Source organism: Coturnix japonica, chromosome 1 (assembly GCF_001577835.2).
Source record: "Coturnix japonica isolate 7356 chromosome 1, Coturnix japonica 2.1, whole genome shotgun sequence".
NCBI classification, from domain to species: domain Eukaryota; kingdom Metazoa; phylum Chordata; class Aves; order Galliformes; family Phasianidae; genus Coturnix; species Coturnix japonica.
In genome coordinates this window covers 82,596,006-82,623,052 of record NC_029516.1, presented here as the reverse complement: position 1 = coordinate 82,623,052, position 27,047 = coordinate 82,596,006, and the positions used below count along the sequence as shown (strand labels likewise).

The following is a 27,047-nucleotide window of genomic DNA, read 5'->3' as shown; positions in this document are numbered from 1 at the left end:
TAATGGAGCTTGAAATTATAATACAGTGATTCAGCTCCCTTTCATGTCTGCCAAGAGTCAGCGGCGCAGCCCCACAAATAGGGCTTGCCGGTTCTCTCAGCCTGCTTTGCAGCACTGTCTCAGCTCACTGCCGTGGTGAGGCTGAGGGACATTCCTCCTGGCACAGGACACAGTAAGGGCAGCTTCACAGTGCTGCTGGAATCAGGCTGAATGCCTTTGCCTTGGCCACAGGGCACAGTGCAATGAGTTCCGAAGGTGCTGTTCTCTGCTGAGTGCATGCATGGATTTTCAGGGTGGTTCTGGAGCTGAAGAGCTTGGGATGTGCCATGGGAGGTACCTGCTGGGATCCCAGTGCTTCCTCCTGTTTGAAGCTCAAACACTGGCAGTGCTGGGGCTCTGCCAAGGCCAATGCTACATCTCCCTTCTGGAAAGCCCCCTGGGCCCCACCAGGGGCAGGCTCTTAGCTCAGAGGTGTGCCTCCTGCACACATACCCTCTGGAGGTTACACACACCTTACAGCCCACCTTTCTTTCTTCATGGCACAGAAGCAGAGCTGCCAAGTCATGAGGAAATACCTTTCTTGTCCTCCTGACGCATGCCCTTGACTCTTCACACTCTCCACCCTGACCCGGTCCTCATTCTTTTTAGCTTTCATGCCACAAAACTCAAAGACCTGTATTTCCTATTCTTACTTCTTCCTGCTGTACAGACCTTCCATATCTCTTCCTCTGCTCCTTGTACTCTACCATCCCCAGCTTGCCTGCATACCCACCTCACTGCTGTCCCTCCTTTTACCTGCGGATGACAGCCTACCGTATGTGAATGGGCACGTAGGGGAGCAGCTGGGACACGTCTCCTGGCCTTTTGGGTTAATTGATTTAGGAAGTAGTTAGAATTTTCCTCCATTAGTGAGGCAAGCAGTCCTCCCGAGAGCTCACCCAGGGACACTTTCCAGTAACTGTTCAGATCGCTCATGCATCATTTATTGTTAAAGATACTGCATCAATAAGGAGAGGTTGTATAATAAACAGGAATTACGTGAAGGGAAGGCAAAATAAAATCCCTAACTCAGTTCGTAAAGTGAAATGCTACTCGTAAAAGGCAGAAAGCTGGACCTGTATGTAAAACTGGACATGTTTAAGAAGCATCAGCAATCCATCCCATTTATCATTCCTTAAAACGTCCTGCATAACAGTAGCTCAGCCAAGGCGAGGGTTTGCTGTCAGCAACATACATGAGAAGCATCACTTTGGATCGATTTCGAGCCCAGTAGCATCCCTTGACATCTCCTGTGTGCCAGAAGGTGCTGGAGCTGTGACAGGTAGGTGTACCTACCAGCAAAAGAAGAGAAAGCAAGAGCTGGTTGTGCCCCAGTATGAGGAGAAGCCATTACAGCCTGATGATGACCATGTAGAATATAATTACAGCACCTGTGATTCTGTCATTCTATACCCAGCTCCAGGCTCTTGTTAATTCCTTCAGACTCATTCAGAACTCTTCTTTAGAGGAGAGGCACAGAAGAAAGCAGGAGGGGAGAAACATACGTATCTTGCGTTTACTGGTCCCTCTGGAGCTGTAATCCTAAGGCCCAGCAGTTCAAAGTCTTGCTTTGGATGATTTTAATTGCAGGTAGAGTTGTTTAATGGAGAGTGTCGAATGGCTGCTGGGCACAGAGGTCACGTTTGCATGAGGTAGGTGCTCTGCTTTGGCTTAATTTCCTCGTTGCAATGTGCAAATTGCTGCACACGAAGCATCAGGTTCAGCAATCCTGGTGTAATTTGGAGGTGAGTCACCATGGGGAGAAGGGAGCCCTTTTCCCTCCCAAAGCCTGCACGGCCAGGGGCTGGAGAGCATCTTTTGCTTCTTTCTCATGCAGCTCACACTGCCTGCAAAACAGAAGGAAACTCCCTTGCCACTTATTTCTTACCCCATTTCCTTGCAGCTGCTAAGAAGACAGCCCCGCTCCTGTAGGCCATGAGGACATCTGCCAGAGAAGTGTCAGGAAGGAATTAATTACAGTGACAGTAATTGTCAGCACCATATGGTGGTCAGACTTGCTCTGGAAGAGACAACAACTCTGCTTTCTCACCTGTCTTTTGCCCCAGAAGGAACTTCACTTCTGGATAGCTCACGACAGGGTGACAATGAGCAGAGCCTGTCTTGCACTCAACTTCAGGATGCTGCTTTTGGGCCCGCTGGGTGCCCAGATTTCTCAGTGCCCTGCTCAAGAGGAGATCAAGATCTCCTGATGCTTTGTTTCCCCTTACCATCCTCACCCAAGAGGAGTTTACCTTGGCCAGTCTAGCTGCAGCTGATCCCCCTTATTCCTGTAGGGTAGGAGCTGGGGAAGAGATGCTCCCTGCTTGCCCTCTCTCTACGCTTCTGATTGCACAGCCCTCTATCAAAAGCCATTCATTGAATTCCCAGCTGAGGAACACGGTGCTCTGCAGGCAGGCTGCATTGATTTCTGCCAGTGGGGTCCTGGCCCTCCGTCCTTCCCGAATGCATAGGATGACCTCTGAAGGCTCGGTGAGCTTTGTGAAAACACTCAGTCTAGTGAAGGTCAGTGTGTGTCTGAGGCATTTTCTATTCCTACGACACACACACACCGCTGCAGCGTTCAGCTCACAAAAATGCTTTTCAGGAACAAAAAAAATGGCAAGACAAAGCAGGCATGAGCCCGCTGACTAACAGCTTGTAGCAAAGAAATTTGTTCTGTGGCATTCGAGGGATGCTTTGAACAAGACGATCAGGGCAGCTCAGGCTTAATACAGCTTTACATTATTAACAGTTAGCAGTGGAGTAGGGTATGCTTACTGCTGGTCACGTAGCCTACGATGGCCGAGGAGAAAATAATCAAGTGGAGATTAAAGGGAGGTGACAATGTCCGACTGCTCCTTTTCCTAAAGACTGTAGATTCACTTGGCAGTGCTCATAGCCTGTTTTTTTATCCATTCTCACAGGAGAAAGGATGATCTTTCTCTGCCACCAACCTGGTTACAGAGAGCCATCCTGCATCCCTCACCTCCACTCAGGTGCCTGTGGGTACATGACATGAGGGGGGTCTCAGCTTCCCCTGAAGCACTACTGCTAACACAACCCCGCACCCAGGTGATGTGGTAGAGCCCAGGGGCACCACGGTACAAATGATAGCTGCTGCATTAGCCATGTTGCAGCTTGCCTTTGTTCTCCAGGGTGAAATCTCAAAGCCAGATTCCACCCTCATCATTCCCCTTACCTGCAGCAGAGAAAATCAAGCCTCCAGGGCTACCAGCTTGTATGAGATAAAACGGGTCACTTGCCCTGCTCCTGGCTGCTCTGCCATGTGGATACCTGTACAGCTGGAGGGCAGGTACCCCTGGGTACCAGGCTGGAGTTAATTTACAGTGCTGGCAACAGATAGAGGGTCCCTAACCTGAAACCTGACACGTCTTTTGATTAAAGCAGCCTCTGAGCACAACAGCTTTGTGTACTGGTGATGACAGCCATTCGTTCCAACAACAGCCAGCCCTCTTCTTGCAGCAGCCCTTAATGAGAATATGAAAAGGTAACTCAAAGAGCTCCAAGCCTGCTGATGAGTAGTGCTCGCTTCCTGCCTAATATCCCCAAACTATGGCAGGACCTGAGAAGTAGCTAAGTCTCTACAGTGAGTATATGGGATGGTTCAGCACTGTCCTCCAGCTCTCCTGGAAGTCCAGTGCCCAGACTTCCTTGGCTTGGGCTCACCCAAGCAGAGACATTTAGGCATGGAAACAGCAGTTCTTGCTCAGTACTGGCAGTGGAGCCAGCTGGTTCACATCTCTTGGCCCTGGAGCCCAAATTCAAGTGCAGTCTCACATGCCCCATGGACATCAGTCAGAAGTAGCGAGCAGAACCAGCATTGAAATAAGTTTAAATTCAAAAGCATGGTGCTGATCCAAAGCATCTTGCAGGTGAGATATCCAGCAGCAAGACACTGGTCTGTGTAATGGCTGTTCGTTCTCCAGGTCTGCCTGAAAAGTGATGAAGTAACACACCACTGGACTACAATGCGCTGTTATGCCATTCACATGCAACACATCTCTTGCCTCTGTGAGATTTGAACTCACCAGCATAAGTGCTTTGTGAAACCATAGCGCTACTATGACCTCTTTCAGCTTTTATCCCTTAAAAACCTGAATGGATGCAAATTTGGGTGTTAGAACACCTTTGCTTTTGTTTCTGTTTGTTTGTTTGCTTGGTTTATGAAGATTGTGAAGGGATTTTTCAAGAAACTTCAGGATCCCAGCTCCCCCTCAGGTGCCAGCCCAGGGACAGATAGATAGCTGCCTAGTGCTGTGGCCATGTTGTTTCACACCATGCTCTGTGATGGAGCAGTAGACCCTGTGCTGAGCAAATGTCTCAGTGCTGCCAGCGGCCTCTTCCCCTCACCACAGCCCTTCCAGTGCCAATGCCAGAGCATCACCTGCCACATGCTCCGATCCCTTCCTGCTGAGACATGGGCATACCAGCACGGCAGCAGTGACGTGCAGGCAGGAAGACAGAAAGGCATTCAGAGAGCTGGAGCGGCACCAAGGGAGCGAGGAATAGCGAGAGAGGAGAGTTCTTCAAAGAGGAACATCAAAGCATCAGAGAGGGGAGAGAGCTGGGAATGACAGATCTGGTTTAAAAAGCTATCTGTCTCCCAGCTCCTGCTATGTAAATTACTACTGCTTGCTGGCTGCCACTGCTGCAAAGCTAATTGCTGATATGTTTTGGAAGCCTCTCCTCCAGACCAAGGTGCCAGGCTCTTCTGCCTACCTCCTGCAGTGGCAGAGATGTCCCAAGGTGTGAGAGCTGTGCTGGGCAGTGTGCTCCTACTTGGGATGGGGCAGCCACACCATTAAGAGTGTAGGAGGAAACCTTTTCTGGCACAGTTCAGCCTCTTTGGTTGTCCCCTACTCCATCTGTCTTCCCCAGCCTCTCCACAGCCTCCTCACTATGCTGTTACTCTCAGTCCTCCCATCCCATCTGCCCATCTCATTTCATCCACTCCTTTCCAGTCTTTGACATGCCACTCCTTCTTTTTCTTGCTCTTCGTACTCTTCTTCTCTGGGCTCCCTTTTCCACCTGCTGGCCAGGGCTGAAATAATGGCTTGTATTAAAGCCCAACTAGTTCCACCTGCTGCCAGGACCCCATCCAGCCTGGCCTCGAATACCTCCAAGGATGAGGGCAAACAGTCAAAGAACAGAGCATCCAGCCTAGGACCAAGAAGGTGGCCCTGGCCTCCAGAACCAGAACTGCTTTCTTTCAGAGAACTGGGCATTTTGCTATTGTCACTGCTCTTGCTGAGCCAAAGCAGCATTACTCACCATAGATCTCCCTATTTCCTCTCAAAAAGGCTCAACCCAATGAGCCCCTCATTTCACTCCATCCACCCTCCTCTTAACCCCTTTTCCTTTACAAAAAACTGGATACCTTCTTCCGTCCTTACAATGTGACATGTTCCAATGGTCCCATTACCCACTTCCACATCTCAAGTGCCCTCAAGCTCAGTATGAGCCCTCCTGATCCCTCCTTCCCGTTTCCCCTTCACTATTTCCCATGCAAGGGAGAGATAAAGAAGTATGAGTTAGAGGAATAAAGCACATGTATTTCTGGGGGGTGGCACTTGCCTATGGGAGCCTTCACCCAGGGATATGGCTCACCTCAGTCCTCATGGAAAGCAAGAGTGCCTGTGCACCCCATCCACCAAAGGTTAAGAAACAACACATTTTCTTTCCTAGCCTCATCTAACTCAGTGGAGAAAATGAGGTCCTGAAATTCACCTTATGGGCTAGAAACGAGCATGAGAAATTGCAGCCCAAAGGGTCAATTTTCTAGAAATATCTAAGTACCCAGAAATGGGGGCTCAAAATGAAAGTGTCTCTTGAGCCATCTCTTTCCTTCACTGCTCTGGTGTGATAATAAGGTGCTTTTTATGTAAGTGACCTATTTTCCAGGGAAGCCAGTTCTCTGAGCGGGGAATTGGAAAATGACTGGTGCAGCGGTTTCTGACTTTAATATGTTTTCATTCTCCGCGAGCAACAAGCAGCCACTATACCCAGAGGACTGAGGAACTGTCTGCTCTCATCAGAGACTCTCCCTGGTGCCCAGCCCCATCAGGACATCAGAGGAGAGCCTATGCTGTGTGCTGGGAATACAGCACCCACTGGTTCATAGGTCAATGTGCTTCAGAGGTAGTGTTGCCCCAGAGCATGGCTTTAAGGGGTTGCATTCTCAGCACCATTCAGCCCCAGGGTCCAGCAACCCAGTCAAGAAGCAACAGGAGCCCAAATCTCCATTCTATCCGGCAGTGAAACAGTCACACGACAGCACCGCACGCCAGAGTTCCCCCCAGACCGGGGAGAAGTGGGTGTCTGTCCCAGAGGAGCTCCCGCAGCATTCAGCACACAGTGGCACAGTGCTTATCCCCTACTCGCGTGCAAAGGGATCTCCCTGCACTAAAAACTCACATTTTTAAAAATTAAAAGCCCTGATTGTGGCAAGAGAGATGCGTTCACTGGGGACCGGTTTCAGCTCACCAAGCTGCTGTGAATCAGTAGACCCCTCTGCCCCAAGGCATCAAGAGAGATTAAAAACCATTAGTACACTAGAAAGACAACAGCAGTTTAATCAAAACATCTTGGGAGCAGCTTATGAATACTGTTAGCAGGCAATATTTTCTAGCGTACTTGTCTCATTAAGAAGAGCATCTCTTAAGCAGCTTCCTCTCAAGTTTTGGCCTTCTCAGCCCTGCATCTGGCCTGGCTCACCCCTCCGCTCCTCCCAACCCAGATCAGCTCCACATTCCTGACTGCTAGACAGGAGCTGATTGCAGCCCCTTTGCTTTACCGCTCTCCTTTCCTTGCTATTTGCAGTTCTAAACAAGCTGAATAATTATTACCAGCTCCTCATTTTACACCCAACTCCCTTTTGTTGGGGTCCCAGAGACGGCCCCGCTCCCCTTCCACTTGTCGCTCTCCAGAGGAAATGAAACAGCACTCAGGGTGAAGTTGCTGAAAATGGAGCAGCACGCTTCCTCTGCCATCATTTTTTTTCAGACAAAATTGCCACTATTTGCACACCGCCAGGCTAAGACACACCATCTAACATTCATCAAGTCTTTTTTCTTTCTCTTTTTTAAACAACCCAATCGCAAAGGAGCTTCCATCCATTCCCCGAGATGCTGTTTTACAGCCTAGATCTCACCGTGAGGAAATTCACCTGTTTTTTAGCCTGCATTTTATTGCACTTTATTTCATTGCTCTGTTAGCCCATTCGCCTGACCTGCTGCATGCTGTCCAAGGGCTGCACACTTACAGTGCCTTGACATGCCAGCATCTGACTCAGGTGAAATATAGGGCTGAAATTTAATCTACACACCTATAGCCTACAGCTATTAAGGCAGGGCTGTCGATTTATAACAACACACTTCTTCTCCTTGTTTCTGGCCCAAGGACTCGTGGCTGCAGAGCTGTGCTGTGACCTGCACTGCCTGCTGCCAGTGGTGACAGTGACAGGACAGCCTGGAGTCCTTCCTTTGGTGGACATCAGGCACAGAGGAATTTTGGGATCCCACACAGTGGGATCGAATGCACTCTCGACATGTTTGCTGACGACAAGCTGAGTGGTACAGTAGACACCACAGAAGAAAGGGATGTCATCCAGGGAGACCTTGACAAGCCCAAAAATTGGGCCCATGTGAACATAATGAGGTTCACCAAGGCCAAGAAAAAGGTGTTACACCTGGGCTAGGGCAATCTCAGATAATGTACAGACTGGGAGAAGAACTCATTGAGAGCACCCTCAGGACTGGAGGGTCCTGATAGACAAAAAGCTGATATGAGCCAGCAGTGTATGCTTGCAGCCTAGAAGGCCAACTGTACCCTGGGCTGCACCAAAAGAGAAGTGGCCAGTAGGTAGAGGAGGGGATTGTGCCCCTCTGCTCTGCCCTTGTGAGACCCCATCTGGAGTACTGCATCCAGGTCTGGGGTCCCCAGTGTAAGAAAGGGAGAGCTACTGGAGTAAGTTGAGAGGAGGGCAAAAAAGATCAGAGGGTTGGAGTATATCTCCTGTGGCAAGTTGAGGGAAGCTCTTTACCAGGACCTTCCAGCCTGGAGTGCTGTGAGATGAGATGTTAATCACCACATAGATAACCTGAGTTATACTCTTGGTGAAGTTACAGCATGCATTCTGATTCCTTCATCGGTTCCCATTCCATCAGCAGGTGGGACAAACTCTTCTCTCAAGAGTAGTTGTATGCTGCTCTATCCCAAAGACCCATGAAACAGGCAGGCATTCAGGCATCCCAAATTCCAGTATCCTGCAACTGGAGCACCCTGTACATTTGAAGCCCATTGTGCAGGACAGCACTGGCTTCACTGAGGAGCTCCAGCCCCTTGTGAACCACCAGTGCCTTTGGAAGCTTGGGTTAGCCACCCTGGCCCTAAGCTAAGCACAAAGCTTCCTGCCTGTAAGACATTCAATGTCAACCTGAACAGGGCTCTGAGCAACCTGATGGAACTGTAGGAGTCCCTGTTCATCGCAGGAGAGTTGGACTGGATGGCTTTTAAGGGTCCCATTCAACTCAATGATTCTATGATGATGAATACTATGAGCAGAGTGAGGAATTTCCACCCCTGGGCAGGAGCCCAGCTCCTTGGGGGCACCGCTTGCAGTACTGGTGCCACTGGGGTTGGCACCACCCTGTATTCCTCTTCCTCTAATGAGCAAAGCCCTCTGCTCATTTAACGGCTTCACCACACATAAACAACTAGGTCATTCCATTAATCTCTTCTGGAGGGTATTAAAAAGCTTGTCCAAATTTAAGCTAGGGGTGTGTCAGCCTTATTGCTCTCGGTGCCTTCTGCTGAGCTTTGCAGAACCCAACGCTGGGGCTGTGGGAGAAGACGGGAGCATTTCCATAGCTGCGAGCTTCTCATGGCTCCTTGGCATGTGCATGGTTCCTTGGAACGTGCATGCAAGAGCCCAATGGTCCCAGCTGCAAACCAGGGAGCAGGGAGATACCTCCCTCCCTTAGAATCCTTTTCCCTGAGCTTGAAGTATCCTGGTTCCACAGTGGGGACTCCCAGGCTGCTAGCAGACAGATAGAATTTTCCTGACATTTAACAGCAAATCTATCTTTTTGAGGAATACAGATGTATGTGAGCATGCAGTGAGCAATGGCGTGCAAGAGCAGAGCAGTTAGCAGCCATCTGCGGGAGAGCACCGCCAGGAGGGAGCTGGCTGCAGGCTCAGCAGTGCACAGCAAATGCAGGGTGCTTGTTGCACACAGCACAATAATTGTATCTTGCTCTAAATGAACTCCAAGATTACTCCGGGATATAGTTGTTATTACGGCTAACAGGAAGCGAACACGAGCTGCTGCTCTGAAATGCGCTCTTCCCTTGTTTGCTGATTGGAAGCCATAACTCTCTTGCTCCTAACAGTGATTGCTTTCCACAGTCTCCATCCATTTTCCCTCGAAGAAATACAGCTGCCTTGGTGTTTGACTCCTTCCTCGTGGTGCTGCTCTTGCTCAGATTTCCCTCCTTCAATCTCATAGGCAACCTGAATCTCCTAAGTGCAAAGTCCAGGCCAGAAACAGGAGCAGTGAGAAGCACATACAGGTGCCTCCCCTCAAAGAGAGGGACTGCCACACCACCACGGATATGTGCCCATTGACATGGGTCAAAACACATCTACAAGCCAGTAACAAACTAAAAGAGGGGAGATTTAGCTTTGACATTATGGGGAAACTCTTCACTTGGAGGCACTGGCACAGCTGCTCAGAGAAGCTGTGGATGAGAGAAGCTGTGGATGCCCCATCCCCACTCAGAGCTCGGTTGGATGGGCTTGAGCTGGTGGGGGGCAGGGGCTGGATGGGCTTTAAGGTCCCCTCCAAAGCAAAACATTCAGCGATTCTATGATTCTATGGACAAACCCACCATGATGTCCTTTCCCTGGCACTTACAACAGCACTGCTGTACAGCTGCCTGCTTCACCCTTTGTTTCCAGCAGCCAGCTCAGTGCTACTATCACCTTTTACCAAAGGGCAGAGCACAGGCTGCGAACCTCCGCAGCTCCCTGGGGGACACAGGACAAAGCAGTGCTGGAACCCCAGCACCTTAATCTTCCCCAGACGCAAAGTTTCACACCCTGTTTTTGCATGTTCACTTTAAAACCCAACCTCTCTCTAGGAGAAAAGACAAAGATTCCATAAATCAACACGAAGCGCATTTCATGCTTCGCCTGAGATTCTCCTCCAAGACAAGTACTGACCCCGGCTTCACCTTCAATAGTATATATACATCTCCATAACGCCGCCATCCATCCAGTGGGCGGAGAGCCGCACGGGGCCGCATTGGGGAGCGCATTGACCGAGCCAAGGGGCTGACGGGCTCCCGACCCGGAGGGAGGCAGCGGGGCAGCCCGGCTCGACCCGAAGAGCCCGGCCACGCCGGTGCCTCATCGCCCTCTCCCGGCGGCCGCGATCGGCGCAGCGGCTCCGGGCCCTGGAAGCAGCGGGCGGGGAAGGAGCCCCGAGGGCAACAGCTTTATGATTTGCTCAACGCTTTGGGTTTTTTTTCCCTAAACCTCATTTCAAAATGAAAGAGGGAAAGGTTTTGTTTAGAAACTAAGGGGAAAAAAACAACATGGAAACAACAACAAAAAGAAACAAAAAAGCCACCCTCTGTTATTTGTGCTAAAACCATTTGTCAAACCTGACGTGCATTCGCAAGCGGATGCAGTTGCCCTGAAAAATCGAGGTGTGGTTGGCTTCTTTCCACCCCCCCGCCCTCCGCCCCCAGCTGATCAGGAGGTACCCACCTCTCTGCATCCACTGTTTCTGCTGTTTATCCTACTTTTGCTCTTCCAATTAAGCTCCTTATTAAAGCAATTAATTCTCCAAAGCTGCGGCGAGTGAAAACGATCACCCACCAAATGCTGTTTGGTGGGGTGTGGTAATGGGTCTCCAAGCACCGCATCTCAATCCCGGTCCCCATGGGCAAGCATCACTGCAGGACAGCCTTCCCCTGCACTGGCAGGGCTTAGCAGGGGTTGTCACAGTTCCCTGGAAGCACGGTTCAGTCAGGTAATGCTGGGGCTAAGGGAGAGGGATGGTGTCCCCAAGTAGCACCTTGTCCCAGGGGAGAGGTAGGAGCCCTCCCAAGCACAAGCCTGGCTGTAACACAGAAATGAGGGAACTGCTGCCTCAGGGGGAAAGGCAAAGCAAGGCACTCATCTTTCATCAGCCTCTGCTCTCCTACAGCTGTAATTGACCTCAGCAGACAACACAGATGAGCGGCACCTCCAGGAAAAAGAAAAACCATGCCTCAGTGTTAGCTTGGATGCTCCCAAAAGAGTTAATAGTCAGAGGAATGGGGCTGCTTGCATCCATCCACAGGAGACTGGTGTCTGCAAAGATTACACAGGAGGCTCAAATCCCGGGGGTTGGACTCGATCTCTAAGGTCCCTTCCAACCTGCACAAGACTGTGATACTGTGATATCTATTGGATTGCTGGCTGATAGTAAACACACTTTCTTTCATCTGTATTTTTGGGTCAATGGACACACCTAAGCGCTCCAGGTCCCCTTTTATCCTGTAATGAGCCCAAGAACCATTGCTGATAGGAGAACTGATTGTAAAGCGACTCCAGAGGGCAGATCTCCTTCCTCAGCTGTCTCCCAGGCAAACAGGCCCAGACACCCCAGGAGGTTTCCTGCTGCCCATGAGCAGAGGGCCAGGAGCTGGGAAAGCTCATGCCCTGCTCTTCAGAGTGGTGCGGGCTGCTTGCGGATTCCCTTGTGAAGATGCTTCAGCAGTGCCTCTTGGCTCCTACTCCTCTCCCAGTGTCTATTCCCCTTGCACACAATTCTTCTTCCCTATTATGGAGGGAGGTTTGTGAGCCTTCCAGCTCTGAGCAACGCTAGCTGCGCACTGAGGCTGGTTGTCTTTATATAGAAGCTGTTTTTCTCTCTCAATTAACAGCCTCTGGAAGCTCTCAGGCTAGTTGTGCAAGAGCATATTTCATAGCCATGTATGACAGCATACAGAAAAAACACTTGAATACTCTCCCAGCACAGAAAGAGAAGTACCAGATGCCCTGAGGCAGTAGCCCAGCAGAGAGCAGCTGCTCACGTGCAAGGAAAGCAAGCCATAAGCCATGGTATGCCAGGCTGGCAAGGGGCAGGTGTGCTAAGCATGTCCAGAAGAGCACAGCATAGCAGTATTAAGGTTGAAAAAAACTTCTAAGATCACCCAATCCAGCCAGCAGTTCATCCCCACTATACCCACTAACCACATCCCTCCGTGCCCCCACAGCCCACAAAGCCAACTGTATCCTGGGCTACAACAGAAGATGCATGACCAGCAGGTCAAGGGAGCTGATCCTGCCCCTCTACTCTGCGCTGGTAAGACTTACCTGGTGTATTACGTCCAGATGTGGTGCCTTCAGTACAGGAGAGATGTAGACCTGTTGGAGTGCATCCAGAGGAGGGCCACAAAAATGATCCATGGAATGGAAAACATCTCCTGCGAGGACAGGCTGAGAGAGATAAGGCTGTTCAGCCTGGAGAAGAGAAGCTTGAGAGCTGACCCGATAGTGGCCTTTCAGTATCTAGACAGGATCTGTGTCTCTGTGGAGACAGAACAAGGGGAAATGGTTTCACACTCAGAGAGGGCAGATTTCAGTTAGATATAAGTGAGGGTGATGAGGCACTGGCACAGGTTGTGCAGTGATATGGTTGATGCCCCATCCCTCGGTTCTTTCAAGGTGAGGCTGAATAAGGTCCTGTGCAACCTGATCTAGCTGTGGTGTTTGCTCATTCCAGAGGAGTCGCACAAATGGCCTTCAGAGGTCCCTTCCAACTCAAAGGATTCTATGATTCTATGACATCTTTCTTGCAGTGAGGAGCCCAAAACTGAACACAGTACTTGAGGTGTGGACTCTTGAGAGCTGAGTATGGGGATACAATCACTGCCCTATTCCTGATGGAAACACAGACCTCCTGGGGGAGCCTGGTTGGGCTCCATCCCTCAGCCTCAGGGGTGGGCACCTCTAGGGTGTGCACAGAGGTGAAATCAGTGGCATGTGTGCACTTTCAGACAGCTGTCCATAGGCTACATCCTTTTTTTCCCAGGAACTAAAAGGGTGAAATCAATTCTGTGTGTCTGGAGTACCGAGAGGAACACACTATATTCCAGTCACCACTTACGTCTTGTTTACAGTTCCAGCCTTGGGAAGCAAGCAGCCTCCTCCTTGAGAAGCTCTCTTCCCTCACATCCCCACTCATTAAGCGAGCTGTCGACAGAAGCCTGTAATGCAGAGCCCAAACACAGCAGCGGGCTTGGGAGACTGCTTTATTTTTAGCAAGAAAAACCACAAAACTACCCTATATTTCTCCAGAGAATGAACTCCAGAACCGTTACTAGCAAAAGCTGCCTTGAAATAAAACTATTTTTAATGATGGCGTTTAGTGGTGCTTTCAAGAGCCCACTGCTGTGGCAGTTTTAGCAGAGGAGGAGAGTGCTGTTGGAGGCAGGAACCCACGGCCCACAAAGGACAGAGGGGTGTGCAGCACAGCAGGGCTGAGCACAGCTGGAGCACGGCACAGATGCCTCCACTTGTGGGACACAGCATTTCCCCTCCAGCTTTGCGTCATGCACTGAGCTCTCAGATTCCTAAGTGGGTTGCAGCATGCAGTCCTTTTTGCTCAGTAACTCAGTCATTATAGGCCAATTTCCACTTATAAATTCATTTATAAGCCAGTCCATTTGTGCAGACTGCCTTGCTGGAGGCAGAGCTCTGCCGTTCTCCATCTCTCTCCCTCCTCTGCTGGAGCCCCCAGCAAGGCCAGGATGCTCTCCACCGCTTGCTGAATGGCTTCAGGCAAAGGTGACCACGACCCCCAAGGAAGGGAATATTGGGGAAGCAGGGCTGCTCCCTGCAGCCGTACCCCCTCAGCCCCAGCAGATGGTGCCAGAAGGCTGGGAACCCTCCGGGAGCTGCAGCCAGCACAGCCACCCTTTTTGTAATCATCGGATCATTTAAGAATGAAAAAGACCTCTAAGAACACCCATTCCATTCACCGACCCTTCCCCACTATGCCCACTAACCACGTCCCTCAGCGCCACACAGTTCTTGAACACCTCCAGGGACAGGGACTGCACCGCCTCCCTGGGCAGCCTGCGCCACTGCCTCACTGCTATTCTGGGAAGACATTTGTTCCTAATATCCAACCTGAACCTCTCCTAGTGCAACACGAGGCCATTCTCTCTCATCCTATCCCATCCAGCAGCACACCACTCCCAGCAACAAACTTTCCAGCATGACGCTTATTCCCACATTGAGCAGAGCAATGGAGGTCCCCCCTCTTCTTACTCTCCTGTCTGACTGTTCTGGGTGATTTATCTCACTCCTCACTCTGAAATTTTCCTTTGCACCATTTCATCCCATTATTCCAGAATAAATCAGGATCATTTCCATGTCGAATTTCAGCAGAGGAGCACCACAGGAGGGAAAGTTTCAAAGCTAAGGGCAGCCGAGCCAGCATGAAGACCTCCTCTGCACCAACAGGCAGGGTCAGTGCTCCCTTTGCACTATAGGGCAGCAGTTTTTCTCACCCCTGAGGCATTGAAGGCAGGATGCCCAGGACCCGTGCATGAAGATGTGCTTCCTCTGATAGCTTTTCTCAAGCACACGTAGGAGTTGAGGTGAGCATTGCACAGCTGCTGCACTGCAGGGCTGGGCAAACAACTCCATGTTTGAGCAAACCTTGTTTGTATTCTGTGTCAGCCTCCTCCTCTCCAAGAGCTGAAGGCTTCTCACATCCCTCAGACATCAAAGGACACTGTTTGGGCTGTCGAAGCATAGCCCATATCCCTCAAAGAGCCAGCGTAATCACATCTAACTGCACACTGCATAGGTATTCAGGTTGTCCCAGCCAGAAGCCAAGAGCATGTATGAGGAGAGTAGTGAGACACATACAGGAACCAAACCTAAAGGCCAGCTTATAAACTGGTGTTGAACTGGAATGCACCCATCAGCTTTAACAGGGGAACATAAGCCATAGGTTGTCCCATGATAAGTGTGAGATTGCACAGAGATGGAAGGATGAACAAAGCTCTAAGAGAAAGAAAGCCATTCTGAAAGCAGCTGCAGGATGGAAGTCTCACATGAACAGTCCGTGTTGGTACAGCGTGGTTTCTGTTGCTTGCAGCTTGTGTAGATATCAGACCACAGGATAGTCACTGTGTGTAGCCTGACATTTCTAGAGCAAGTGCAGGTAGCGCTGAGCATCAGTACATACACAAGTGCTGGAGATACTACCTGGATCCGCAGATGAGTTGCAGTTTTGGTTATGAAGCTCCAAGGTGGCTAGAATTCTGCAGCAGTGGCAGGCAAGAAAAAAATATTCAGTAGCTCATTGGTATTTATGCATACCTCAGGCCTTCAAAGGGACAAAGGTTGCTTCAAGATGACCCTTTCCTGTACACTCTTCAAAAGCTTCTGGGTTGAGACACGAGCACGCAGCATGACTGTGTCATCCTCCTGGCCAGGTGCAATGGATCCTCCCATCAACAACCATCTCACAGACTTCTAGGCCAAAGTGTCAGTCACCTAGGGGTAAACTCAGTGAGAGAGCTGATAAGTGTCATGAGACATCGCTCTTCACTCTGGCCGGCATTATCCATGAACAAATGCAGTGGAAGCTGCCATCCCCAACCAGACAATGCCAGAAAACCTTCCAGTGGGTTTGCTGGGGAAGCCTGCAAAACGATCCATGATAAATCCAAGAGTTTTGACTCAAACTTTTGCTGCCTTCCTTGTTTCAGTCCTGTCCACTTGATTTTTAACTCCCTAGCCAGAGAGATGCAGAGAAGGCTTCAGGAGGTTGCAGATAGCACCACTGTATCCTTTTAGGCTCAGTGTTCGTTTGGGGTGCTGGCAGAAAGCTCCTTTGAGTTGAGAAGCAAGCTGAGGGAGCACCAGACAGAGAGCAAAAAATGCCCTCTGAAATATCTCTATACATCTATGATGGATCTTGTTTGCCCCAACATCAAAAAGCACGACCTTCTACACGGTGGACTGCCATCCATACATTGGGTGGGCAAGGGAAGAAAAGTGCTCACAACGGTATCTACTCATGCTCTGCATAACGTGGGCTGCCTCAACAAAAAGGCCACAGTCAGCCAGAATTGGGGAACCTGAAGCAACAGGAACTTGAGAAACTCAGGGCCAGCAGACAGCCTGGGGCCAGAACAGAGATTAAATATAGATCGCCCTGCCTGTGTACAGAACAAGCCGTAAGTCAAGCATCCCCGCTGAAGCCTGGGAGTCCTGACAAACACCTCGAGTGAGGGAGGGCCATGCGTTTATGTGAAGATGCAGTGCCAAAAGAGACAATGATGTTGCAGAGGAGGTGGTGCGAATCAGGTGGAAAAAGCATTTTTCAGGGCCTTGACGATGACATAAAGCACTCCCACCGCAAGAGGAATGTCTTTGAAAAGCACTCCCGCTGGGGATTTATGGGAGAACACGACTGTATATTTTACAGTACCTTCTTATGGCCTCATCGGTCAATAATCTGCATTTAACTTAGTCCCCTCAGAGTGTGATGGGCCATAACGCTTGTGAAGCAGCTGCTACGTACTGAAATAATAATCAAGGAAGCAGAGAGCAGAGCTGATAATTGACTCTGCTAATGTGCAAGTCGGGACACTGGGTTATTGATCAGATGTGCTTTGGTGGCTCAGCAAGAGCTCAGTCCTCCTGCAAGTTATTGGCTGAACAGCCGTCACCAAGAGGTCCTCTCTCCTCCTTTGTCATCTCCTATGAGGACTCCTTGTGGGTGCTCATCCCCCATGCCACCACCACCCAGCAGCTCACCCAACCTCCCAGCAGGCACAAGGCAGAGCGATAAAAGCTGCTTCCAGCTGTAGAAACAGCTCTCTCCTGAACATGGTCTGGCAAAAAGCCTTCTGAAAGCTAAAGAAATGGTGTCATACAGGTCTTCTCCATCAGCTAATTCACTGGTTTGTTCAAAGACTTGCAAGAGTTCAGCAAACACAGTTTTCTTTTGCAGAATCTCTGCAGGCTGCACCTTGGAGCAGCCTTAGCAGCAGTGTGTGTCACGGCTGATTCTCCTAATTTACTAGGTATGGCATTCATTTGCATGCGTGTCAAACAGGCCTGTAATTGTCCAGATCATCCCAAGAGCCTTCAAAGATGTGAGCACCCTTACCAAATGCTACTTTTTCTTCCCTCTTTTTCTGAGAGAACCATTTATTTTGGAGACGGGCAGTGCTTCCATCCCTGTGACCCACTTCTTCCAGCTCCTCAGTCACTGATGCTGTCTCACCTTTGTCAAGACAGAAGGAAGATCTGAGCAGGCCAAAGCCACTTTGTAGTGAAAATGAACACGAAGGAAATATTCTATAAGGAAATAATATATTTAATAATAATTAATTAAATAAAATATAATTAATAATATAAGGAAACATCTTTAGTTTCCTTAATCGCTCCTTGTTACATACAGGTATTCAAACCATTCTCAAATATTTAAGCAGACCTCTCAGCATGGGTTACTTGAGAAATTAATGTTTTTATACCTCTAGGCTTTTGCCTATTTAAGCCAATTTTGATCTTCAGGATTGTAAAAAGAGAAGGGCATGGAGAGCTGAGCCTACATTGCCCTAACACACCTCATAGAATATCTCAAGCTGGAAGAGGCCCACAGGGATCATCAGTTCCGACTCCTGGCTCCTCAAGGGACCACCCAGAAATCAGACCCTGTGTCTGAAATCCAGATGCTTCTTAAACTCCAGCATCTTGGGACCGTCAGAGGTGGTTCAAGCAAGTACCTTCAGAAGACTCTTCAATGTATCAGCGGACAAAGGTAAAAGAAGAGTCAGTGGCTGAAAACTAGAGGCAGATGAAGTCTGCTGGGAAATAAGGTGTGTTGTTAGCTGCAGAGGGTTAGCTGCTGTAGTACACGCCAACTGAAGGGATGGAGGCCCTCGTTCTTGGTGTCCTCTTCATGACACCATTATTCAGACCCAACACAAGACATTGGGGTGAAATTCCCCAGCCTGACTGAGGTCAGCCAAGGTCTGCTGGGAAATAAGACATGCTTTGGCAGCCTTTTTGGTCCCAAGTCCCAAGGAGTCCTCAAGGTCCTTCACGGTAGTGGTGCGTGTGGCACAGCAAACCGCAGGCCACCAGAACCCCAAAATGCTTCCAAGACGTGACTAAGACTGCAGCAACGTGCTGCTGCAGCACCTGGCAACAGGCTGGGGAAACAACAACAGCACTGAGCAGCATCAGGAAGTCACATCATCAGCAAGAGCAGCTGGGTGGCTGCGGCTGCCCCACATGGAAGTGGTTAGCTGTGCCGTGCTTCGCCTTGCAGCGTGCAAGGCTGCCAGTGCTCAGCACTGGGAGCAGCAGCCCCCAGCAGCACATGGCTGTGTGTGAGAGGTGTTGGAGGTTATATGGGAAAGAGTAGGAGCCAGCAGTTCTGCAAGTGCCCTTGCTGCCTTGGGTGGCTCCTTACTGCTGAGCAGGCCACAAAGGCTCAAAGCTTTTGCCAAGAGGAGCAAAAAGCTGGTGGGATGCTTACAGCTTTGCTGTGGCCAAAAGAGTGCTGAGCTGAGGCAAGAAAGGGAAGGCTGTTTTCGACTCCCTGCTGCAATGCACAGAGAGCTAAGAAACAGGCAGGCAAGGGAACGATGGCTCCATACAAAGACTCAGGATGCTGAGGTTCAGTTCTGTAAACTCAAACACACAGGGGATGGGTATTTTGAAAAGTGACATTCTACAGAAATTGGTGTAACCAGAATCCACATGAGCATCAGGAAAACACTCCAAACCCTCAGCTGGACAGAGCCTCATCTGGAGCATGCGTACATGCAGCTCTTGCAGCTGGCAGCACACTCACAGAGCAGGAGAATCAGCACAGGTGGCCTCCCCTGGTCCCAGCACTCCCCATGAGAAAGGAGAAGCTGGTACTTGGAAGGGGTGAGGGAAGTTATTTATCTTGAGGTTCCTCTTGCACAAAACACTTCCTGACCAGTGTCACAATGGCTTTGTCCACCCTCAGCACGCAAACAGCCTCCTGTTCCTGGATTCCCAGGGTAGGTGGCTTATCAACCCTTGACTATACACCAGTCCTGCAGACACACTATCCCTTCACCCTGGGGCTCAGCTGGCTTTGGCTGCATAGGGAGACTCAAGGAGACCTGACCCAACTCCAGACCCCAGCTTCCCTCTAGGTCTTTGCAGTTCGCCCCCTGCTTGATCTTTGCTGCATTTCCCCTGCAGTAGTAGAAGACACAGCACATATCCCTCCTAAGGTCCCTTCTGGGACATTCCCCATGTCACCCAGGTGGGCTGGCTCCACCTGTCCCTCCTACAGCCCCCTTCCTCTTACCAGGAGGATCATGACAGCACCATCCCATGCTGGGTTGGGGGTTGGACTAGATGATCTTAGTGGTCTTTTCCAACCTCGGTGATGCCCAAGCAGCCCTTGCTCTTGGTGGCAGAAGTGCTGCCTCTGCTGGCTGGCTCCTCAGTGCTTCCCTACTTCCGCAGGAGGATTGGTTCCCTTCTTTGTTCCCTATCTCCTCCTAAAAAAAATAAAAACAGAATAAAAATAGAGACATGTCTGCCACAGCACTGTCCTTAATCATGAGGGTGCAGGGAGAGGCTGTGTTTAGAAGTGCAGATCATCCCACCTGCATCCCCCGTCAGCTAGCAGGCCTGCAGCCCACTGGTGGACTCAGACTCCTCCATGTCATTTATCCTAATCTGTCCCCTCATGCTGCGCAGCAATCACCTTGTGTCATAAGATCACGCAGCTCCTACATCCACAACAGCACACAGATCACCAGCTGCAGTCCTATCTCAAATAAATCATGGCTAATCTACTTACTGTAGAGCAACAGGCAAAAAAAAACCCAAAACAGAACACAAAATCAAATCCACAGAGAAACACCTGCTGGCCGAACAGAGCCCAGGAATTGCTTTAGGAACAGTGTGGCAAAACACTCCCAATAGGGGAAAATAGATTGAAGCCTTTGACAGCTAGTTGTTGTTAGCCCAACCTTTAGGTACATATGCTTTTCTGCTGCCCTGCATGCATTAAAGAAATCACTGTCCTCCTGCTCAGCAAAGAGCACGTCTGCTCTAACCTCCTTCACAACAACAAGGATCAGACCCAGGATTGTGTTCTAGATCTCTCTATCCTTCATCTTGTTCCACATCTGAGATGAGGTGGAGGTGGGAACATCTGGCTAAAATCAGAACTGACCACCTGGAAGGGCTAAAATCATCATCTTTTGGTCTTCACCCGTTACTAAGTGCTGGGATGTTCAGAGCAGCCTGTGAGCCTGCTCACAGAGCAAGTGCAGTTTGGAGAGAGATGAGTCCCCACTGTGCAACTAATGTGAATTTGATTTCTTAGAGAAACAACGCATTTGGTACCATGCACCTTGTGATCGCTTGGTTCCAGTGTGCTGTTCTCCTTCCCTAATAGGATTTTCCCAGCACTACTTACCTCATCACCATTTCACTGCTGCTAAGTCAGGCAATCTGTCCCACTACCTCAAAACAACTCTGTCACTAGCAGGTCTGCATTACCCATATGTCCTACAGCCTCCACTGCTAACAACAGCCTTAATCTCCTTCTCTAATACCAGCTAACAAAGTAACACTCTCAGACAGGAATAGATGCTAAATTCCAAATCATTAGTAAAAACAGAACCAATTATGGGGGGGGGGAAAGCTAAGAATGAGAGATCTCACACTTGGTTAAAAATAAATTTCTATTTATTTCCATGACTTCAGCTTGGCACACCAACAGCAGGCTTCGCAGGCTCAGAAGGGAGATGTGCCCAACTGAGGAGGCAGAAGCAGTGGGCCATGTGTATGGCCCAATGGAGCCATATGTGGGGATGAGGATACGCTTGGCACCATGGCTGGATTCATGGGCACGAGGCAGCTCTGGGGGGACCTAAGAAAACCCAACACAGGACAAGGCCAAGCAGAATTGACTTCTTCACTGGTTAGTCATTACCGATGGCCAGTGGAAGCATAGCTCCCTCTCCGCTTCAGCCTCCAGGGAGTCAGCCCAAACCCAGTGGGGCCTCTTAGGCTCTAACCAGTGAGGAATAGGACCTCACTGAACACCTCGTGTTCAGGCAGCACTTCATTGCTCATGTCAGTGCTATGTAGAAATGGAGATCCTTGGGATCTGAAGAGGTGGCAAAAGGGCAACAGCCGTTGCTCCTTTTGTGTAAATCTATCCATCACTTTGGACTCTACACGGGTTACAGGCCTCCTCAGGATCTGAAAGCATCCAAGAGGAAAGAGCGTCTGTGAGGCACCTGCTTTACCCTGGCTGGGCTTAGGATGTGATTTCCTTAGATAGCATCTTTTTCACAGCCCCTGAAAGGCTTGGAGTTGAGAACCACTGCAAAATGAGCTATAACTGCTGCCATCTCCAGCATGCACTTCAGATGACGGAATAGCGGGCATGGGCAAATAAAAAGAAAGTCTGTCCCAAAGCACAGAGGAGAGGAGGAAGACTGTAAAATGAGTGTGGATTTCACGAATTCGCAAGGAGCAGCTGAACCTCTGGGAGAGGATGCACGTATTTCATCTCCACATCAGAGAAGGTTCTGAAAAAGAATACTTTCCAGCAATAAGAGAAAACTCAAGCCCAACAGGGCCAAGGGACAGTTTAAGCTGGAGATGATTCCCCTGCTGAAGACCGGGGTTCCAGCAGGAGCCTCAACAAAGTGACAACATCCAGCTTGGTACATTTAAAGCCCATCACAGGGACAGCCTTGGAAGGGCTGAAGGATCACACAGGAGAGAGACCATTCATGTTGGCTCAACGGCAGGTCAACAGTTTCTGTGCTGAACATTATATTAAGATGGATTGTTGACATGTCTTGAGAGCTTGTTTTGGCTGGGTCTAGCAGAGATGATCAGAGGAAGGGACACAATCTAGGCAAATTTCCATGAATATAACTTGTTCTTCTGAAGTCAGACCCAAAGCCCTGTCATTGATGACCTTAAATTCACTATGCAGGGCACTGCAGTGACACTGGGAAATGTTTAGATGGCCTGTCTACAAACGGATACCCCCCCCCCCCCCCAAATAAATAAGTCAGAAGTTGATGAGAAATAAGAAGCAGTAAGGAGATGGAAAGTTCCTATGAAGAAGAGCAGCCACAGCTTAGCTATGCAAAAACTTCGCCTATACCAAGCATAGTAAACAGGAATAAAGCTCTGAGTCAGACCTTATTTGTCCTATTAATTTGGCTGAACATAAAGTCACAACAGAAGGAAAAAAGAGATGCACAAAGCAGTCTCAAATAGCTTAAGCTAAAAACAATTGTTTGCGAGCACGCATTCACAATAAAAGCAAATTAGCATGCAAGATATTAAGAACCTACCCCGTCTTAAAAATGTCCTTAGACCATAAATAGAGGTGCACAAAAGATAGATTAGGAATAAATCTCAACCTCTCATGCCATTGACTCCCAAGTTAATTATCAGATGATCACCATGTTGTTAATTTACAGAATAAATATCCCATATAAATTTAAATCTGCATGCAAATGCAGCAAGAGTTAATTAACAGAACAGTAAAGTACCCAGCAATGTAAACACTCTGTTGACTCCACTCCCTGTTAATGAGAAGAATCTACTGGAACCTTGCGCTGAACTCCGAAAATGAAGCGCTGTGGTCTCTGTGCTGCTGTCTGTAATTTTGGCAACCAAGCAACATGTGTTGGCATTAAAAAATAAGTTGTAAATTGGTCAGACATGAGGAAGCACAAGAAAGTCCAGATCTCCATTCAACAACGCTCGTTCATATTCCTACCTCCATCAAATAAAGCACATAAGCACCCATGGAAATCACATGCTTGCATCCTGAGCTGAATAGGGATAAGCAAAGAACATGCTTAAATATTTTGCAGAACTAGACCCACAATCTTCATTTCATACTGCAGTAATTCATTTTCAGAATAAGCTGTTTCTATGGAGACTTATTTTGGGTCCAGCAGAGGCTTTTCTCTTTAATTCTCAGTACTGGAGTCAGCTTTTCTTCCTGCCTCCTTCTCTAGAATAGAGATTTCTGATTTATTTTTTCTCTCCTCACTGTTTCATAGCAAACTGCTGCATCCGAGTCCCCTCATTTGTCAAGCAGAGAAAATTCTCAACTATGTATTGCAATGTGATGGCGTGATGTCCTTAAGCACAAAATGCCATAGAAAAATAAAGCATAATCTAAAAACTTCATCTTGCCTCACATTCTACAGATTAACATGATTTACTCTACCAAAGGGGAAGCCATCTGAAAGCATTTGCAGAAACAAAAGCCTTGTGGGGTAATGGGAAGAGACCAGTGTGAGCTACCATGCTCCCGGATCACTGCTGGTATGGTGGACTTGTTCCCCAGGGCCTCTGGGTCTGTCCCAGAGCAGCCTCATCATCAGAGTCTTAACACATATTTTCTTTCTGAAGTCTGATTAAGCACCCAAACGATGGCATAAAATGAGCTGGTTACTCTTCCATAAGTTTGCCCTATCTGGTGAGCACCAAATTGATGTCCATGCTCCAAGAGCACCATAACCTCGATGGCCTGTTCAAGTTACCATAAAAAATAGGACACATTAACAGCAGGGCAACATGCTCATCTTTCCTGTTGCCACAGCTTGCTGAGAACACCAAGCAGGAGGGCTTTGTGCCCCTGGTGGTGATTTCCCCCATGACATCCCCAGCCTTCCTCCCATCTCCTCAGACCCTCAGTAATTCCACTCCAAGTCGCCTGCCCCTCGGAACATTATCAGGCCGAGGCGTATGTCCCACTTCATTAAGCCTGTAAGCCGGTGGCTGGATGATATCTGACTTGCATCCGTTTGCAATTTAAAACGGGCATTTGCTTCAGATCAAAGCGGCAGCGACAGCAGGAGCAGAAATTAGCATCTCTCGGGCTCTCTCTCTCTGGTTCCATTGCCACAGTGTGTCTCCCTCATTACCAGGGAAATGAAACATCTTTACAGTTCAGGCTGTCCCTGCCTTTTATCCCACGGCCACTGCGCGAGGCATTATTGCCACATTTCACAGCGATTGGTCACGGCCCTATTCACTTTCAAATCGGGCAGCGATCCCCTCTCCTCGGCATCACCGCCCCACGAAGGGGCAGCGAGGAGACACCGCCTCTCTTGCTTTTCCACATTGCTCCCAGCACTCACCAATTCATCCTCTTGCGCTTAAAATAACGCTAATAGCAGCCTTTTTTCCAACCCTTGACCTGTGGATTTTCACACTTGGTTGGAAGTCCAAGCAATGAATGCCCTCCCAGCCCTACAATGAGGATGGACAGCCGGCGTGAGGCTGGACACCAGTTCACCTCCTGCTTCACAGCCACCCCGTGGGGCTTTGCTGCCACTGTGATCCCCAAGGAGGGGTCTGGGGCAGCATCCCACATGAGGACAGGCTCCAGGGATGGTGGGGAGCAGCTCCTCTTCCTTTACCAACAATCCAGGCTCAGCATCATTTATAAGCACATTGCTACGTTTAGAAACCTACAGGAAAAGACATAATGAACAAAGAAAAGCAAGAAACCTCCAAAAAACATGCTCAAAACTGCTGCTTGTGGTATTCTGTTTCCTGTCTGGGTTGCAGAAGTAATCTGGACTCTGCTTTCCTGTTTGCATTTCTCAATACAACCTGCTAGGGAAACAGGCTTGTGTTTGTTCTAAACTGTGTATGTATTCTTAAAAAGCAGGTGAGGGGTGTCGATATCACTACCCCACAGCACTATGAACTACCCCTTTTTGCCTGCAGGGACATGGGGCCAGTCCTTCCTGCCTGCTGCATCGCCTCTCCCACATTCACCTCGAGCCCTTTGCACTGCTCCTGCCTTAGAAAGCATTGCTGGAGAGCCATGATTGCCTTTTCCTGCCCTGTGCAACAGGACTGTCATCCCATTATCTGCTGGAAGAAGAGGAGGAAGCGGGGAAGCAGAAGCAAAGGGCTGAATGCCTGCAGCAGGCAGACTTAGCACAGTGGCTTCTCAGCAGTTAAGGAAGGTTTAGAGCCCCAGGAGTGATTTTGCTCTGTGTTAGATGCCAAAGGCCAGGGCTGAAGGACATGCGAAACAGGCAGGGGTTGCAAAAAGCAGTTTGAATGCAGAATGGCATCAAGTGAGACTAAAGCATCTTTTATTTCCAGATTTAAAATACTTTATCACAGGAAGAAAACTGAATGTCAGATTTCTAAGCCAACTCGGAGCTAACACGAAGGAACGAAGGCACACTGCTTCAGAGGGGGCATCCCAGGAGAAGTGGAAGTTGTTTGCCTGTAAAGCACTTGCATAGTTGAGGAAAACTTCCTCAACAGACTTGCCCTGGAAGCACTATGGCAGCACATTGCTCCATTGTTCTCTTCTAACAGAGTGGAGCACTATAGGAAATTCTGAGACATAAGATGCAAGAGGATGCAAAGCATCTCCTTGCCCGCGAGCCATTTGCCACCTGCACAGCACCAACCTCACCACCCAGCCTCTGTCCTCATAGCCTTACAGCAAAAGGCCCCCAGGGGACCAATCTGCAGTGGTTGTGTTCCCACCTGACCCCTCACACCCTTCATCTTCTGCAGAGAAAGGTCTGCCCAGCAGCAGAGCTGCATGAGAGCTTCCATACCTTCCTAACCCCGTTGGAGAATAGTGCTGAAGCAGCCTGGGATTGATTTCTGATGGCACAGGCAGAGCAACTTCAGTCTCCCCCAAAGCTTCCAGCACAGCGCAGCTCTGTGTTTCTATAACCCCACACAAGTGTTTCACAGCTAATTCATTCCTCTTGGGCCCAACTCTTTGTTGCCTTGTCATCCTGTCAAGATACATATAAGACCTGAAGGACCATAGGCTTCTCTACCACCAACTACCATCCTCCTGACCCACCCACCCCACGCTCCTTTCTCTCCCTCTCCTCTCCTTGCCTCAGCTGAGTGAAACGTTCTCTCTGAAAACAGGACCATTCTGTGGCTTTAACCAGGATAAGTTACAACTCTAAGGCTACTTGTGGAAAAAAACACATCTTAAAAAACATAGCCAAAAGGTTTGGCAGCAACCCAGCAAAACCAGAAGAAAAAAACAATAAAAAAGGAAAGCCCACCACGGCAAACACACACACATACATTCTTCTCACAGACCCTTCATTGGGGCTCCAGGCACATTTCTCAAAACTACATTATAAAACCTCTCAACCTGACTGAATGGAAAGCTGCTACTTCAGCCTTGGGCTAACCAAGAAAAAAAAAAGGGACAGAAAAAGAAAGTGTGCTATGGCTGGAGAAACCTCCCCCCCCCCACCTTCTTCCCTCACTCCACCAGATGCACAATCTCAAGTTACAGCTGAGTCTGCAGCTCCTTACATGGTGGTTAGATGCCAGCAGTCACTGCCATAGAACGATGTTGTGGCCAAGCCATGGGCAGCACAGACTCAGCAGACACCAAGGCCAGCACAGCCACCCCAAGGACTCACACAGCTCACAGAGACCAACCCACGCTCAGCTGCAGCAGCACAGTGGGGGTTCCTCTATGACACCACTCCAGCAATAACAATCCCAACAAGGTAGATTTTTCAGCAGAAGGCTCATCTTGATCAGGTTCACACCAAGACATGTAAAGAACAGGCTGTCAAGCCGCATGGTTGTGGCTTGCTGCAGTAACGCCTGGGGTGGCGTGAGACAGTGAGCAATGAGAAAATACAAAGCAGAAAATGAAACCCACATCTTCCTAACTGCAGTCCTCGGAGGCATATGAGGGCAAAAAAAAAGCACCCAGGGGCACCTAGAAGAATGCAAAAAAACCAGAAATGTTTTTGTTGTTTAAACAAGGACAGATCATTTGTTCAGTTCTGGGCCCTTCACTACAAGAAAGAGATGGAGGCATTGGAGTGTGTCCAGAGAAAGGCAACAGAGCTGTGCGGGGTCTGGAGCACAGGGCTTATGGGGAACAGCTGAG

The 27,047-nt window shown here is 49.3% G+C and overlaps 1 long non-coding RNA gene across 2 annotated transcripts; it reads right to left on the bottom strand.

Moving 5' to 3' along the window:
- Window positions 1-955: 955 nt before the first annotated feature.
- LOC107322023 lies at window positions 956-26,960 on the bottom strand. Of its 2 annotated transcripts, XR_004309263.1 has the most exons (4): window positions 19,437-26,960; window positions 15,449-15,625; window positions 12,428-12,641; window positions 956-1,886 (listed from the first exon to the last, which is right to left on the bottom strand). It is a non-coding gene; the product is annotated as an uncharacterized LOC107322023 (long non-coding RNA). The 2 variants fall into 2 exon arrangements; XR_001558759.2 differs by lacking the exon at window positions 15,449-15,625.
- Between the last annotated feature and the right edge of the window lie 87 nt (window positions 26,961-27,047).